Source organism: Anas acuta, chromosome 8 (assembly GCF_963932015.1).
Source record: "Anas acuta chromosome 8, bAnaAcu1.1, whole genome shotgun sequence".
NCBI classification, from domain to species: domain Eukaryota; kingdom Metazoa; phylum Chordata; class Aves; order Anseriformes; family Anatidae; genus Anas; species Anas acuta.
The window spans coordinates 4082266-4099335 of NC_088986.1; the positions used below are offsets into that span (position 1 = coordinate 4082266).

The 17070-nt window shown below is 44.0% G+C and overlaps 1 long non-coding RNA gene across 3 annotated transcripts in view; it reads right to left on the bottom strand.

The window, feature by feature from the left end:
- Positions 1-1634: 1634 nt before the first annotated feature.
- Positions 1635-17070, bottom strand: part of LOC137860572 (uncharacterized) — a 96103-nt gene continuing 80667 nt past the window's right edge. The window contains exons 8-9 of one of the 3 annotated variants that reach the window (XR_011099017.1): positions 15643-15750; positions 13292-14711 (exon numbers count right to left, since the gene is read on the bottom strand). This is a non-coding gene — a long non-coding RNA (uncharacterized lncRNA). Of the gene's footprint in view, positions 13261-13291; positions 14712-15642; positions 15751-17070 lie in introns of those variants that run through there. The other 2 variants (XR_011099019.1, XR_011099018.1) reach the window with 2 other exon arrangements.

Genomic DNA, 17070 nt, shown 5'->3' on the forward strand with positions numbered 1-17070 from the left:
AGAGCATCACCTTCGTCCCCTTTCAGCCACCACCAGGCTTCTGGGGAGCAAAGCCAGCTGCTTGTGAGCCCCGTCTGTACGGCTGCCATCCTGAGGATGATCCTGGACGTGGCTAAAGGGTGAAATGTATCTCTGAAGGCACCAGCAAGTGAAGACGCAGGGCGTTGAATAGGAAAAGGAAGTGCCTGGCGCCTTCGCGTAGGCGGAGTGTCAATTTTCCAAATTAAAGACACTCCAGTTCTACAGAAATGATCAGATGAGAGGACTCCTGGCAAGAGCTGGTGTGTGTAATTTTATAAAGCGCCTTAGGGAGGTAGACACCCAATTCTCTTTCAATCTGAGTGGCTACTGCCCTTCTCCTTTGAACATCTGCCTGTGTTACTTGGGACGTCACTAGGTTCTCTGCATCTCTCCTGGGGTAAAACAACGAAGGCCATTTTTTCCGAGGTATAAAACTGGATTTCCACGGCTCACTGCTGAAGTAAGGGCAGCCACCTCATAATGCAAAAGTAATTGCTTTAGCCTAACATGCCAATCCTTCCACTTTATTGTCCCTAAATCAGAAAGCACGTTTTATTGGTGCACCTTATCCTCACCATCTTCTGACTCTTGCAGTTTTATTCCTCTGACCTCTCTTTATGCCATCCCCATTTCCTTTGTAGCAAGCTCCTCCATGCTGCGTTGCAAAACGCTTTACAACAATTCGGACAAAAGGGAGACTGCAAGAGGTACTCCCTTCTCCCAGCAGAATCTGGGAGTGCCCAAATTCACATGGTGCTTTCTGTACGTACAGTTACTTGATCCCAACCCCTTTCTCACACATGTGGTAGGACGGATTATTCTTCTATTCATGCCTCTCGGTTTTTTAATGGATTTAGGCCACAGCTCTTAAAAATGTATAAGAGAGACAGGCATCGCATGATTTTGCTATGGATATTTTATGAGCAAGTCTGGGTGCATGCTGTGTGCTCGAAACAAAAGACTGCACAATTTGCTACCAGGGCAGGATCTGTGTTATGTCTTGTATTCAAGGCTTCTGAGAAATCTTGGGCAAGAAAAGCAACAAAACAAAGGCATGGAAGAGACACCACGACATCTTCTAAATGGGTCAAGACAGCACCAACATGCTGCATTCGTTGTTATTAAGAGCTGTAATTCAGCCATTTCTCAGAGAGCAAATCTGATTTAGGAAACAGCAGCTCAGCCCCTCCTTTTTTACTGGCTGTTATTTGGGGGTTGCACTGGTCAGTTAATTGACATAAACTATTACCTTGAAGTGATTACACTAGTACCTAGGGGATTTTTACTCATGCACCTGCAGCAAGCATCGTAAGATGTTTTGGTACCAAAAACCACTTCAGCCATTATTTATCAATGGAGTGAGTAATTTACTTTTGGAGCATAGACTTTCACTGCTACCAGACTGATTAAATGCTTTGGTTAACATTTTTTCAAAGCATTCAACTGACAAAAAGGACTTTGATGACGTTTGGGTACATAAATCTCCTAGGTGTGCTTTTAAAGAAGCTTTCCTGAGGAAGCTGGGCTGTGCTCAGGACAAGGCACCGTCCTATTCCCAACACAGCTGTAAGTCCTTTGACTCAACCTGAGGGTAAGATCCAATGTCTAATAAACACAACAGGTTGGATGCAACCTCCAGACCAAGAAATCTGGAAAGAACTGACTGCCAGACAGCTTTTCACCTTCTTTTCCTTGGTATCTATGAGGACTGATCCCCTCAGGACATGGGTAGGGTGGTCCCTTCTCCTAATCCAGCACCACTTCCCTCTTTCATACTCTAATCACTGCAATCTGCAGCAGCAAGAGAGTGAGCTGTAAGGACGTGACACCGGACCCAGACCTTCTCCCCTAGGGAGTTTCACGATAATGTTTCCACTGTACACAACAGCGGCAACCCAGATTCTCTACAAAGTTCAGCCGGAGCCTGCACACTGGCAGGTGGTGTTTTCTGTGGGCTGTAATCTCATTTCTCGCACTGGGCTTACTTACTGGAAAGGAAGCTCTGAAGCTCTTGCAGTGCTTCATCTGTTCCTTGAAAGGGATGGGCCAGGATGGAAGCAGGGATACAGGTGCACAGGGCACTGCTCAGCCCTACTTTCCCCAGCCCCTTTCCAACCCTACTTTCCCCAGTCCCCCAGTGCTGTTGATATTTGCTTTGTTCTATTTCTACTGCTACCCCTAATAGATGCTGTAGCTATCTGGTGGGGAGCATAAGCTACATGGGGCAGTGCAACCGGGGAGCTGAAGGAGACTGCAAAGCTAATACGAGTAACAAATCCGTGTGTTCTAACTGCTTACGCAGCCAGCACCCCATCTGAAGCTCCAATTGTTAGCGTTTTCCAAGTTACCTTACTCAGAAATGAGTTACTAAAGAATCCGTTCTGACGGAGGTATTTGATTCAATCTCCTGTTTTGGTGCCGATTCATCGCCAGGGAGGGCACGAAGGAGTTTTCACACATTCCTGTTACAACGTCACAGCCTTTTTTCCTATGGGGAGCCTTGAGTCTCTTCTCTGCTGCTAGCTTTCAGTTGTTATTATAAATATGACAACATATTCAATGGATCTGGGATTTATGTAGCAATCTAACAATAATACTTAGAACACAAACACTTTTTTGTAAATATTATCTTATTATAACAAATGTAATAACTTCTATTTATGGGAATGCTTTTCAAGATGCTTCACGGTGGAGAAATGTAAATACCTCTGAAGTGGCAGTTTCTATAGAAACTTAATTTTCCAGTGAATTCTAGAGTAAATAGCCTAATTTTCTACTTTGCTTTATAAATCTCACAGAAACCTGGAGCATCTTTCAGAAGTGGCAGAAAATAACACTTTGCAACTGCACAGCCATTTATGTCTTTGAAGCCTGCTGGAATACAAACTACTCAAGTCTTCGGGAGCATCTTTAGGCAATACCATCATTATTTCCACTCAGAAGTGGTGGTATAGCAGCAGGTCCAAGGCTTTGCATGGAACAGGGGGTCACTGGCTAGCAGCCTGATGTCCACTCCCAGTCCTGCTGCTGGCTCCACCACAGCTGCCAGCTCCCGGCCCCATAAATCAGCAGTTTCGCTCCCATAAAGAAAAGTTTCTCTCAGCAGTAGCTGAATACAACCCCAGAACGGAGAGCAGAAGCAGTATTTGCCAGAAGCCTGGCTGGTTTTGCCCGATGGACATGTGAGGAGTGAGCACGTTTGCCTCGGGGCTGGCCGTGCTGCTGCAGAGCGGAGCACGGACTGGCGCTGTGCGGGGGCTGTTCTGACTCCAGGACTTGTAATTTCAGGGAAGCTAACGCCAAGAACCCATTCACCCTGGCATGGACACAGCCTGAAGAAGCTCCCACAAGAGCCACAACGAGGAACTTCTGGCCTCCCTGTGGGCCATTAGGGAACGCTGTTCCCAATTAGGTTCGTCGAGGAAGGAAGCTGAAGCTCAGTTGGGCTGAGCAACCACTTCTGAATTTTTGTTAACACTTCCTTATATCCCAAGGAAGAGATGCAACAAAACTTAAAACAGCAGTGGCACAGAGTCCCTTGCCCATGGACACCTCTTTCCAGTAAGGAACCTGCAAGAGCCCCGCATGCCCCCAGACCTCTCCCCCTCTGCCTCTGCTCCTTGGGCTGCTGTGGAAAGCTGCCTGGGCACCAGGCACCTCATCCCCCAAGGTGTGTGTGTGCCAGATCTTCATCTGGCTAATTGTGTGGCACATCCCCATCACCGCCAGCCCCAGCCCCGCACAGATGCCGTACGTTCGTGCTGAGATCAGAGCTGTAGGAGTCGGCCCTCCTCCGCACAGCAGATGGCTTGCTCTGCTGCGTTTGTTTTTGGTGCTTACTTACCTATTTGCTCCTCGACTCCTGACAGTCATGTGAATTTGAGAAGGGAAAAAAGAAAAGACTTCCTCAAGAACTGATAAAAAAAAAAATCAAGAAGTTTCCTTTCCACGTGTTATCTCAAAACACAGAAAACAGACCCAAGAAGCATTCTGAACCTTCTCTGAAAGGAGAGAGACCGAGAAATGAGCTGAGGATAGCTCCTTGGTGCCCAAGCAGCATGGACAGCTCAGTCAGGGCTCCCACTGAGACAGAAGGAGACACTTTCAGCCCAGAGGACTGCCCAGACTCTAACATTTTGGCTGGCTTCCAGTTTCTGCATAACGAAGAGCAGGTATTTTCCACTTGAAGCTTCTCCTTCAAGTATTTAAAAGGTGGCAAATCTGCCTAAATTTAGCAATCAGAATCTAGCCCATTTCCCTCTCTCACTTTTAGGAATGGGCATGTTTTGATTTTATCTAAACAAAATAGCTGGTACTTCTGCGGCACCTTTGCAGTAAATAAGCATGTAAATACATAAATAGATGGAAACCAGTGCAACTGAGGCATTTGGCGAAGTGTGAAATCCTACTAACTGTTGTGATTTATACTGCAAGTTGAATGAGATCCAGCTCCTGGAGGTATATAATTATGCCTAAATTTTTTTTTTTCTCAAACCCCGATTGCATGAAGAAGCTTGAAAGTGCAACCCATCTGCATGCTCAACTTGTAAACAAGAAGGCAAATGGGGAACACTCCAAATGAATTTATTTAAAACCATCTTAGAAACATCTTACAAAAGCCTACCTCAGATTTGTGGATACTTGATAGAGATGAGTATGGTGATGTTTATGTGGGAAAATAAAAGCTAGACCACTTTACTCCTAGAGCCTCAGACTGTGTCATGGTCACACCTGCACTGGTGGCCAGTTCCATGGGCATCCTCTCCAATAAGCCTCACTTAGGACAATGACCAGGTCAGGAGCAAATCTATGGCACAACGAGGCAGAAATTCTGTCTTGTAACCAAAGTATAGTAAAGGCAACAGCTCAGTTACCATGAAAGGGATATGTCAAAGTATCAGGTAAAAATACGTTGATCTATAACAAAAAAAACAACCCTCCAGCTAACTACACAAGCAGATCTCCTTTCCCTCGATCATTTCCTGTTGCAGATCTCTCCCACCTCCTGTTTCCAATGTCTCAGCTGCAGAGGTAGGGCAGCCAAAGATCACACGCGGGGAGCTGTGGGCCGGGTACCACCAGGGGTGGATTCCCACTGCTCGTGTCACTGCTGGAGCCCGCATGGCCATGGCCAGAGGTGCTATCATGTCTATCACACAGGGATCAGGTTTGGAACGAACCAGAAAGGCAAGTGTTACCTCAGGCAAGCTGGGTATCCTCAGGGAAAACGTCTGGCTTCCTTCTCCCATCACTGTGTTGTCCCCAAGGCTGTTTTTTCCTATGGATGGGGTTTGATGTGCATACATTTTCCTTTTCCCCACTGCCACTCTGTTGCTCTCACATTTTTACAATTTAACCAAATCAGTGTGTGCCCCTGCACAGAACCCCATTCTCCCCAGCAGTGGTTTCATTTCCTCCCCCACTCGTCCCATTGCCAGAAGCCCTATCTCCTCCTTTTCCCAGTGGGGAGCGCTTTGCTTCCCATCTGATTTGAATTCCTCCCTCCCTGTGTGGGCGATGAATCACTCAGAGTAATGGCATTTTAAAAACTCTACAGAGAAGGTAGGTAGACTCAAACCTGGGGGAGTGCATAGAAAAAAATGTTAGTGGGTGCCTTCAACCCCAAAAGCAGAAGTTCCCAAACTTCCCTGGTGTGTGAACAGTGCCTAAGGGCTAGATGCCTCCTTCTGCACATAGGTATTGATGGCAACTGCCATAGGCAAACTGGAGCCGTGTTATATATATGAATGTATAGCATCTAATATTTAATCTTTTATTTATCTGATATCTTTACCGATCATATCATATAATGATATGAAGTCATTATCATATCATAGATCGCAGAAAATTCAGAAAGAAAAACAAAATATTATAATTAAGGTTACATAGAGTGAAAAAAAAAGCTAAAATTAAAGAAAAAAAAGGCTGTTTCCATTCCATTTTGTTGTTTGGGGGAGCAGATTCTTCCTGTGAAACACCTCCATGTCAATAATACAGCCCTTCCAATGAAGAACCACTGAACGTAACATTTTCCAACTAATTGCTTATCAACTACTGCCTTCTCTGATGGAAGTGGACTTTAATTCTTGTTATTCCTCTTAGTCCTGCAGAGGTTATCTGAGCTCATGCATCAACAACAAAAAGCCCCTCTAATTACAGGGTAAATGGAAACAGCGGTCGTATATTCTCACTGCAGCCCGTATCTCAGTGACATTCACATTCTGAATCACAGTTTGATTCAAGGCAAGAAATTCAATTTTTACTGCTGGAAATTCTTCAATATTCTTTATCACCTGAGCACATGAAACAGAGAAGCTATAGTACGAATCTGTCCAGAACTTGATGTGCTTAACAAATAGCACGTTGTTTAATGACTTTATTCCCAACACCTACATGTTTTGTTCCTGTTACTTGTACAGCTGTCACGTATGACAAAGAGGCTAATTCTTCAGCTGAGGAGGGAGAAGGAGAAGGAGCAGCTTATGGACTCTTAAGCACGTCTTTCTTTTTTTTTCTGAGAGGCAGATAGAGAAATAGCAATATGGGGCTCCACACCAACCATGTCTCGGTGACTTCTTTTAAACTCGTTTAGCCTATAATTGAAGGATAATTTCTCTGATTGCCAACTCTGCCAGCTCACGCTGACATCAGAAAACCCAACAGTTCTTTCTGGCTCACATTTCATCACCGGTAAAGAATTCTGCAAACTACATTTTCCTCTGTGTGCATGAGTATGGTCCTGAAAATTATGGCCTTGGTTATATCTGCGCAATCCCCAATACCCTGCAAAATCTTTGTGGTGCATGCATACCCCACCAGTCACTGCGTATGCACCAAAGCCCTGCTTTCTGCTCTGCCCGTAGAGCTACAGCCCTGCTAGCACTGACGTTGCCCAGCTTTTTTCCAGTCTCTGATTGCTGTCTGACGTTCAGAGCTCCCCAGCACATCTCCCAGAGTCAGCTCTCTCGTGGCTGTGTGTGCCTTTGGGGTTTTAGTGGATGGAAGCTGTGCCTGCTTGAAATGAGCATCGTGTGCTCAGAGAAAGCTGCGCTCCCCATCTGCACTGCAATGTGCTTGCAGTGGGCACAGATCTGCTACAACCACTTTTGTGTGCTTCCTCACTGACCAGGATGAACTGCGACAGAAATAAGGAACTACTCTAACTCAGAAGAGATAAATGTCAAGCCTCTAAGGAGCTATAAAGACCAGCATTTGCTACACACCCCAAACACTGCATTATACAACACCCAAAAAGAGCCCAGACATAAAAACCCTACAGTCTGTTACGGGACAGGGAGAAAACTGAGCAGACTGAATGATGTGTTTGTTGTCTGTTCTGAAGTCATCTCTTACATTGAAAAATCTATTTAAAACCAATAAAACCTCAGTTTTACTTTGGTCATGCTTCTTAAGTGACTGATCTTGCCACAGTTCAGATTCCCATGGTATAGTTAAAGAGCCCAGAAGTGACAGAGAAAACAAAATTTACCCCGGTGTTATACACAGAAGTATTTGGCATAACGACTCTTCTAAAAACTTCTGTTTGAGCAAACTGACACTGCAGGTTTTTTCGCTTGGATTTCAGACGGAGGCTCGCAAAACTCAGAGTAACAAACATTTTAGTTCTCACTCAAATCAGAGAGTGACTCAGCACTGCAAGGAAAAGCTAGACTAAATGTTGTGAAGTTTTGTTGAAGCCAGACAAGGAGTGAGCAAGCAGGAGTCCAACTTGGAAGCAGACAGAGTTTGCATCAAGGGAAAACTTTACTGATTATATTTTGGAGGGGGTTGTCACAGGGCTGTCTCGCTGCAAAGCCCAATCCCACATTTATATTGAAACCAGTGTCAAATAATTCCCTTCTGGGTATAAAACCACTGAGAAGAATTCCAGGAAGCCCTTCCTTGCCCAGGAAGCTATTTCGAAGTCCCCAAATACACGAGAAGAAAATAACTTTCCTTCCAGGTTTCTCAATCACAGGCACCCCTCTCTGGCTCCGGACGACCCTAGCACTATTTTCAGCCTTCTCATCTTTCACCCGTATCCACAAGACAGCTGGCCCCGATGATCTGAGCGGCCCAGCCTCTACTTGCCTCCAGCCTGGGATAACTTGTACCCTCACAGATACTGTTTCTTGAGAGCGAGCCCCGAGATAACCCGCAAACGCAGATAACCCCCGGTTGCCTTCCTGCGTCTCCTGACAGATCTGTTGATTTGTCCAGCTTCTGGAGGAGACGCTCCGAAACCTGGGACGAAGGGGTCAGATGAGGGGTATCCGAGATAAGGGAGATTGAAGGGTCTGGGGGAGGGCAGGGGGAAAAGGAGGAGGTTACGCAGGACCTGAGGCTGGAGCTAAGTGTAGCCTGAGAGGCTCTGGGGCAGCCTTCCAGAGTGACCTGCACATCCCTCTGGCCGGCACAGCTGACAAATCTCATTCTTTAGCTTTCTAATCTCCTTAGCTTCGACCCTTTACATGCAAAAGGAGTAGAAATGCTTTTATTCCTCTGGGTAATTCTTGTACAGACAGAGGTAAGGTGCAGTTGTACACAACCCGGTTCACATCCAGTCTCTGCTTCACAAACACCAAAACGTGGACACGGCACGGCTGGGAGGAAACGGGGAGTTCCAGATCCGGGCTGGAACCACAGACAAAGGCTGGAGGTTGGAGCAGCAGCTGGCGTAACCCCAAATCTTCAGGAGAAGCCATCAAGAGACACCACGACTGATGGCTTCCTCTGCATATTGCAACACATCTGCTTGGGCCGTGATCCCTGGCCAGGATTGGGCAAAAGGAGCAAAATGCCGTCCCCTTCCCGAGAAACGTCAGCGCACAGCGTGTGCTTCCGAGGGCTGTTACAGCTGTGTCCTACCCGTGCTCGCTCCAGAGGTTCCTTTTTCATATCCTGTTCTGACCACTTTACATTTGTCATGTAAATTCATGTCAAGGACGCAGGGGAAAAAAAATAAAGTTGGTATGCATAAAGATTGTAAAATATGAGAATTTCTTAGGGGTTTTAATAAAGCTCAGGGTTAAAACCATGCTCTCACGGCACAAATACATATGGATGATATGCATCATGAGTTGTACTTCAGATGAAAGTTTAAGGTACAAAAATAAGTCATTTGGTTTCCAGCAGCCTTTTGAGATGCTTCTCTGGGGACCTCCCAACTTTCACGTTCCCTACAGACACCACAAATCGAACACTAGAGCCAGCAACCCTTATTCATCCCAGTAAACTTCTCCAGTGTAAGTCCTTTGGAGTCAGTGGGTCTCAGTGAGAAAGGCCACAGTGAGCAGCAACAGACACAAGCTCTGGCCTCAAGAGACTTTGAAGGGAAAAATTTCTCTCAAACATTGTCCTAATGGCAGAGGTTGGCACATGTTGCAGAACTCTGCAAACCGTGCTTCTTACCTGTTGGAAATAGATGTTTTATTTTCTGAAAAATAGATCTTTTTCCATCTGAAGGCCATGTGTCTGTGTGGCCATTGCTCTATATAACTCACACTAAGCATTTACCTGCAAGCAGTTGTCCAACAAAAGGGATAAAAAAAAGATATCCCAACCCAACACAGCATCATGGCTACTGTCTTCATCGCCAGTGATCCTAACAGTGACCACGCCAGGACATCAAGGGCAACGTTCAGCGGTCAGACGTGAACAAATCCATGCAAAGAAACACTCCGTGCAGGTGCTTTGGCTCTGATTTTCATGCTGTAGGCTACAGATGTTTTCACAAATTTATCAGACTTGCCACCAGTCAATAAGCAAGGAGCCCTAAGTAATGTGCCGTAGGAAATACATGACCCTGAGGGAAATACATTCCCACACCATCTCAGAAGGGAGTGGAAGTCTTCAGTGAGTAATATAATCGTCCTACTATAGCCTACTCAAGCTGTCTCTGAGACTACCTATAGCCACCGATCAAGAACGGCAACACAGTTACTACTGGTTTTCAATGCATGAGGTAGGACATTTCTCATTAAAAGACTTTGGTACCGGTTCCTATGTCAAGGTAATCTTCATTGACAGAGTTTCTTATTAGAAGGTGGGCTTTAGGATTCATGTGCATTTCCTCTCAGCTTCTCCGAGACAACATGAAAATCTTCTTTTCTTCCAACTGCCAGGATGAGACGTTCCCTTAAAAATATCTCCTGGACTGTTTAAATACCAACATAAGGATTCTCCCAACTGAAGGAAAAAAAAGAGGGAAATATATACAGTATGAAAAAAATATATATATCTATATACCTTTCTGCATCATCAGGTCTTCTTAGAAACTTAGAGAGGACTGTTTGGTGCACACAACAACACTGTCTCTATTACAGACTTCCTTACAGACTGAAGAAAGGGATGTTATGAAAGGGAACTCCTGCAGCGTGCCGTCCATGTAGTCTGCTTTTAGGTGAAGCCAGAAGAGAGAGGGCCGTCATGGCTTCACCTTCATGTTTCCCTCTCCAGGAAGGGTTTGGTCAGTGTCACTGGGATGCTCAGGGGTGCTGCATTCCTAAAGCATAAAAACCTTGTTTCACTTCAGGCAGAGAGATCCAAGTGGATGAAGTATCACAGAGAAAGTTATTTGTGCCTGTTTACAGCACCTCACAACTCACACAATTTGAAGACTCAATATGCAAATCAATGCCTCCAAGGAACCAAAAAATACAGTTTTCTTGGTCACCAAGAATGCCCTATAGTTTTTGATCTTCATTTACGTCTGTCTATCTACCTCTTAAAAGAAATCTTGAACGTTGCCTGTATGTATTGAACTGTTTTTAGTGTACTGTTAGGAACAGTGAGGAGTTCAGACTTCCCTGAACATGTCCTGAAGGCTTCATATTTATTCAGACAGGAAGGAGCATACCTTAAAAGATAAATTGCGTGACTACAGAATCAGATATAATTAATACAGTGTGGCCTCATTCTCCAAGGGAGAAAAAAACGAGAGAGATTATCACCATGAAATACTAGCCACAGACTAGATAGAGTATGAAAGAGAAAGATTAAGGGAGCTCTTGTTCAGATACACATCTTCAGCAGAGTACATTTCACCTAATAAGTCATTTTGGCTCCATCAGCCCACCGTTAATCTCTGGTAATGGTGTCCCAAGTTACTGGCTGAGCATAAAAACGTGGAAAATGAATGCAGATCCTGGATACCTGCAGTTGTGACGCTGTTGACACAGCAGAGGCTCGGCGTAGTCCTGCTGCAGCCATGCTTCCTGTTTCTATAAACAGATTCTGTTTGAAAAGGGGCTACTATGGGCACACATGTGCAGTTTATAGCTAGTTTTGTGCCAACGTAAATCAAGCCCAAATGCCATCTCAGTGACATAATGTAAGACTTATGCTTAAGGGAGTCCATATACCCAAGTAAGTGGGTTCCAAAGTAATTAATTTGAGGAGTCCACTTACATTTCAATCTCACAACCAGACAGACTGCCTTGTGGTTCTCCTGGTTTCTTAGTGTCAGACTCCCCAAATTTCACTCTTCCATTTCCTTCACTTCCTCACCTTTCAGGGTCAGAGCTTAACACAGCAAAGGGAAATGAAACAGAGAAAACCAAAACAAATAAGCTGTGAAGCAGATTAAAGCCATGTTTGACATTCAGAGGTACACGGCTCCTTTTGCAGCTAGGTAAGAAGTAGTGATCATTTTGTGTCCACAGCACCCAGTGTAAACATGGTTAAAAACTTGAAGTTTTCTAAATGAATCCTCACTTTTAAAAATGTCACAGCATTTTAAATGAATTCTATTTTATGTTCCAGTCAGCTGAATTCTATTTTTTTTCTTCTTAGAAATGGTTTGGGAAGTAGACAGAAACCTTCCTACACTTCCCTCAACCATTGGTGCTCTGAACGCACAGCCTCTGAAGGGGAAGGTGTTTGCAGGGCGAACCACAGAAATGTTGTGCTTCTGCTTGTTAGAAGGGATGGATCAGCCCACTCTGCTCGGTCTGCCAAATGTCTTCTCCCGAGTGGGATCGAGAAAATTGCCACCAGCCCGTGGCTCCTGCAGAATTCCTGCTTGGGCCGTGCCATTAGGCAACACACACCGGTGTGCTCTGAGAAACTAACTTGCTGAAGTCAGGGTCCAAATCCTTTCCCAGGAAAATCAGAACATTAACTCTCACTACCTTCAGCAGAGGCTGGATTAAATGTAATTCAAGAGACATTCATTCAGTTCTGGAACAAAATGGCTCATCCAGAAGCAGATTCATGAGGAGAGATGCTTTATGGGAGGTAATTAGCTGTTGCTTACCCCGTTTATATATGCTTCCCTGAGTCAGTGGGCATGAGGCCATTTAGCAATTCATGGGATCAACATTAAACCAGGGATTCCCTTGCTTTCATGGCAGAGAAAGCTGGAACTTGTTCACAAAGCCAATACAAAGGTAATAAAAGGTTATTAGCTTGGTCCCACAACATCTCTTCCTATAATATGCTCACACCTCATTGAGGAGGTCAGAGGGATTACAGTGCATTTTTGCAAATCCTGGTCTTTTGTTACACTGCACGGATTCCATATTCATTCAGGTGATGCTGGTGCAGAACCTGTTCCTATCAGACTGTCTATTTCAGTCTGCATGATTTTTAAATAACAAAGGATGGTGATAACAAGGACATTTCCAATGAGACCCCTCTGGTTCATTTTAAATGTTCAACCTCGCTTTTGGAAAGGATTTCAGCTCTGGTTCAGATTTAGTCAGATGAATGTGCAGCATGTGCCAGGGCTGCCCCAGTACTTAATGCATGTACCTTGAAGAGTTTCTATAAAGGTCATCATTACAGCATAACTGATATGTAATAAACGAATATGAGAAGCGAGTAAGAGGTCAGACTTCATGGACTTGGCAAGAAATGCCCAGAAAAAACAATATGAAAGCAGGTATCAGAGTATAAGAAAGCATGACAATGACTAACCTCTCCTGGTGAACAAGTGTTTACATAGCTAAAAGTGTTATTAAACTACTAAGGCCAAAATGAAAGACTCTCACTCCCAAGTGGATTATTGCATTTCTTCTTCTTTCTCGTTGTGGCTCCTAGAAAGTCACATTTCAGAAAATGATGCCATGGTTTTGAAAACTCTAATACAATTTGCTGAACATCAGTAGCTTTTTCCGCAACAGCTTCAACAGGCATACAATGCTTCCGTGATTATGAAGATCTGAGGGATGAACACAATTTTTCTTTTTTTTTTTTTTCGGTTACACGTGGAGTTCTTCTTCTGTGCTTTCCCCGTGTCTGAAGAGATGCAAAGAGAGGGGAAAAATATGGCTAAAGCAGTTATTCAATAAAATAAAATGTGCATGTGTGTACTTACATGGAAACAAAGAAAGCATGCAGAGTTAAGTTTGTTATAAGAATCTCCTTTATTTTAGAGGAGTAAATGTAATGATTGTAGGATTTTAATGTTTATGTAAAGATAATGAACAGGTAGAATAACCGAACAAAGCCATTAAACAAGACTAAACTCCCCAGACACAATTTAACTTAATTAATGCTTACATAGGACTCTCTTGCTCATGTCTGAAGACAATTCTGCCTTCAGAAAAATCAAAATAAATGTTCAGAGTTTTAAAGAGCAGGTCTGTAGCTCAGGGGTGAAACAGAAGTAGCTTTTGGACCAGTCATCCCAAACTTAGAACCAAACTCTTCTTCTGCTAGGAGTCAAATGGACAATTCTTCCACCTTAGAGACAGAAGGGTCCTGAAGGAAAACGCCCTGCAGTAATCAGCCACATTTAACACAGCAACAAATGTGGTGAGAATGGGGAAGTTAAAATGAATGTGCAAGTAGGATAGAAAGAGAGAAGGGGCTTGAGGCTTATCTAAATTTTCTGAGCTTTTAGGAAGGGAAATATCTTCTGTCACATCCCATCTCTTGCCTGCAAGATAATTTTGCAATTTCTAAAATTTTACCAGCCAGAAAGAGAACGCTCTACTTCACACAGGATGGTTGGATACCCTGTACTGAAGGGATGATGTTGTATGCTAGGTGAGAGATCTCTCTGGGCCTTCTCATGTCTGTGGTTGTGACCACTACCAAAATTAAAAAAAAAAGAAAAAAAAGTAGAGAGACCCTAAACTGGTAGTTTTAAAGTTGGAAGAAGAGGCGGAACAAGTCTTACGAGGATGCAGGAGGACACAGGAAAGAAATCTGGTGTACTGCAGATATGGATCCTTAAGTCAGTGTAATCAGCAGAGGATCGTGCAGTGAGCCAGGAATGAAATCATGGTTTGAACATTGATTTTGTGCCACCAATCAAGCCCGGCGGGGAGCAGACATTTAAAGGGTGGGCTTAGCCTGGGTTTTTCATAGTTAGGAGCACACGCAGTCATTCTAGCCAGAGAGCTGAAGGGAAATGATTTATGAGGACAGAGCTAAATGCTTATTGCTAGGTTAAACAACAAGTAAGGGCAGACATAACAGTCTACAAATACCCATAGGAGTAAATGTCAAGGAGTTTGAGGAATTGTCTTGAACAGCAAGATAAATTTCCTAAGGCTGAGGTGCACTGGCTTGTGATACGCTTGCCCAAACAGCTGAAGTTTTGTTGGTTGTGATTAGCCTGAGCCCAGCCAGAGCAAACAAAAGGCAAAGAACAATTCTGCACTGCTGGACAGGTGAAAGGGTTTATTCAAATCTGCCCCACGTTCAGGTCAGTTCCACTTCTCCATCACAGCAGCAGGTATCTGCAATGTTAAGCAAGGTATAGGGTTCAAGACAGCATTCTGGAGACACGCTGCAACTCCTTTTCCCATCATGATTTGTGTGTCAGCAGCAATTACGAACCTTACTTTATCAAGAAAGTTTCAGGTTGATTGTAGAAATGAAAAAGTCACATAGCTGCTATTGAAAACGAGTAAGCACATACGATCACTCATAGCTAGAAAGACTATCCACCAAAGCAGTTTCACTACAATCAACATCAAATTTATCCTACACAGAGCATGTGTTAAAATTACACCCTATTTCATGGGCCCTAAAATAGCTCTTAAATGGACATGAACTGAACTCTGTGCTGAGCATCTGTGTGAGGGGTGAGAACCAGCCCAAGGTCACGTTTCCAGGAGGCAAAAACTTCAGGAGAAGCCCTGGGGGATGCACCTGATGCCCCAGCTGGGGCAAAACTGCTGGTGGGGCCAACGGAGAAGGAAACCAAGGGGAAGGGAAGGAATGCAAAATGAAAAATAAACTGGCTGGAAAAAAACAAGGCCCTTTGAACTTTGGTTCACAGCATGGCATTGCAACTGGGGCAGGGTCAGGAACTGGAGGTTACAACTAGCAAGGTGGAGATGGAAAATGGGATTGCCTCTGAATTCTTCAGATTGTGAAACTGTCGCCTAGCTCAAGGAAATAAATACAGGCAAAGGGGAGAAAACAGCTCCTACGTATGCAGTCCTGAATTGAGGTTAAGGGGGAGGAGAAAGGAAAACTAAAACAAAGCAAATGCACAGCCACAGGATACAAATGTAACCCTAAGATACCCTGTATCTCCCTCTTTTCTGGCAGATGCCTCTTTCCCAGCCACAGCAGATTGATTTGTGTGCAGAGAGCGGGCAGTTTCCTTACTTCTTCCTGCCCTGGCCAGGATTCTGGCTCACTAATGTGGGTGTTGCTTACCTCTGGGCTGTCAGGAACGCAACTCACACGTAGCCCCAACTTCTGAAAAACAATCCTAGTGCTGGGTGCCCAGTGACAAGAAAGAAGAGACAAACTCTTCCTTGGCCCCTGCATGTATGAAGAAGGTAAATTCCTTGTGAACACCCAAAAAAATCTATCAGACATAGTATTTTCAGAAAAAACAATCCTTTTTTTTTTTTTTTTTTTTTTTTTTTTTTTTTTTTTTTTTCAGAGGAGCCATTCCTGTGTCAAGGTGGGACTGAGCAAAACCCAGGGAAGCTGGGGAGGAATTTCTTTTGTCTGAGCATCATGAGGTGGTTCAGTTGATGGCTACGTGGTGTCAGTGCATGCACAGGACAAAAGGCATTGCTGACCTGCAACCTGTCTCCCTTCCTAAGGCTAGGAAAGCGCTGACCATCCTAGAGGAAAGTTCACTCAGAGTCATAACAACATTTCAAAGCATTTTTCCAAAAGAGTGTTCAAGTACAAAGAACCAAAATCAAGGAAAACCAAACCAAAGCCAAGGAACCCACCTTCAACTCCCTACTATTTCTGTCAAAGGTTTACGAGAGGCAGGAAAAAAATTATTGAGGAAGAGCCTTGTAATTAAATCCTTAACCTGAGATTCAGGTTCTTCTTCTCACCTTAGCTTAATGCCTATAAAGCATTCACAACAGGAGGTGCCTTATATGTGTGCAAACACGATGTTGCTTAAAGGTACACGATAGACTCCAAAGGTCTGTAGGCCTGTGGCACAGTCAGGAGGCTACAGAGGGAGCAGCTGACTGAGTGTGCAGTGGCATTGTTCCTGCAATAAATATATGTAAGAAAATTCAGGCAGTGTCATGGCATGCAAAGTTGTGCCAGGGAGAGATCCTGAAGTCTATTGTGTCCATCTCTGTGTTGAAGATGGAAAGTGTGTTCCACCTTCCAGACTTCTATGGGGCTTTTTTTCCCCCTAGCTTTTTAGAAGAGCAGGAAGCTAAACCTTTACCTGAACAGAGCCCTACAGATCATAAACTTTGGCTCTCCCAAAGATGCATTTTCCCTCTTACAATAAACTCCAATGAGCAAAACACCTTCTGCTTTTTCCTTTTGTTTCATTCGTTTTGTGGTGTATCACAGCACATCACACTAAAACCCAAGGTAGGAAACAAAAAGAAGAAAAGAATCCGTTCTGTGAATCTTTACTTTTGTCTGGAATCCTTTTCTGGATGTTTATGGCATCCCATAAAGTTGCTGAAACATGCCTGCTGTATTTTTAATTGTCATTTTAAATGCCAAAACCCAGAAGTCTTGCTTATATTGTATGTGAACAGTGTCTGCTTATGTTCAAACCCTCAGGCACTTAAAATAACTCTACTGTACACAGAGAACGTTGTTCATTTTGTTTTTACAATTTCTGCCTGTGTAGAAGGAGCTATAATG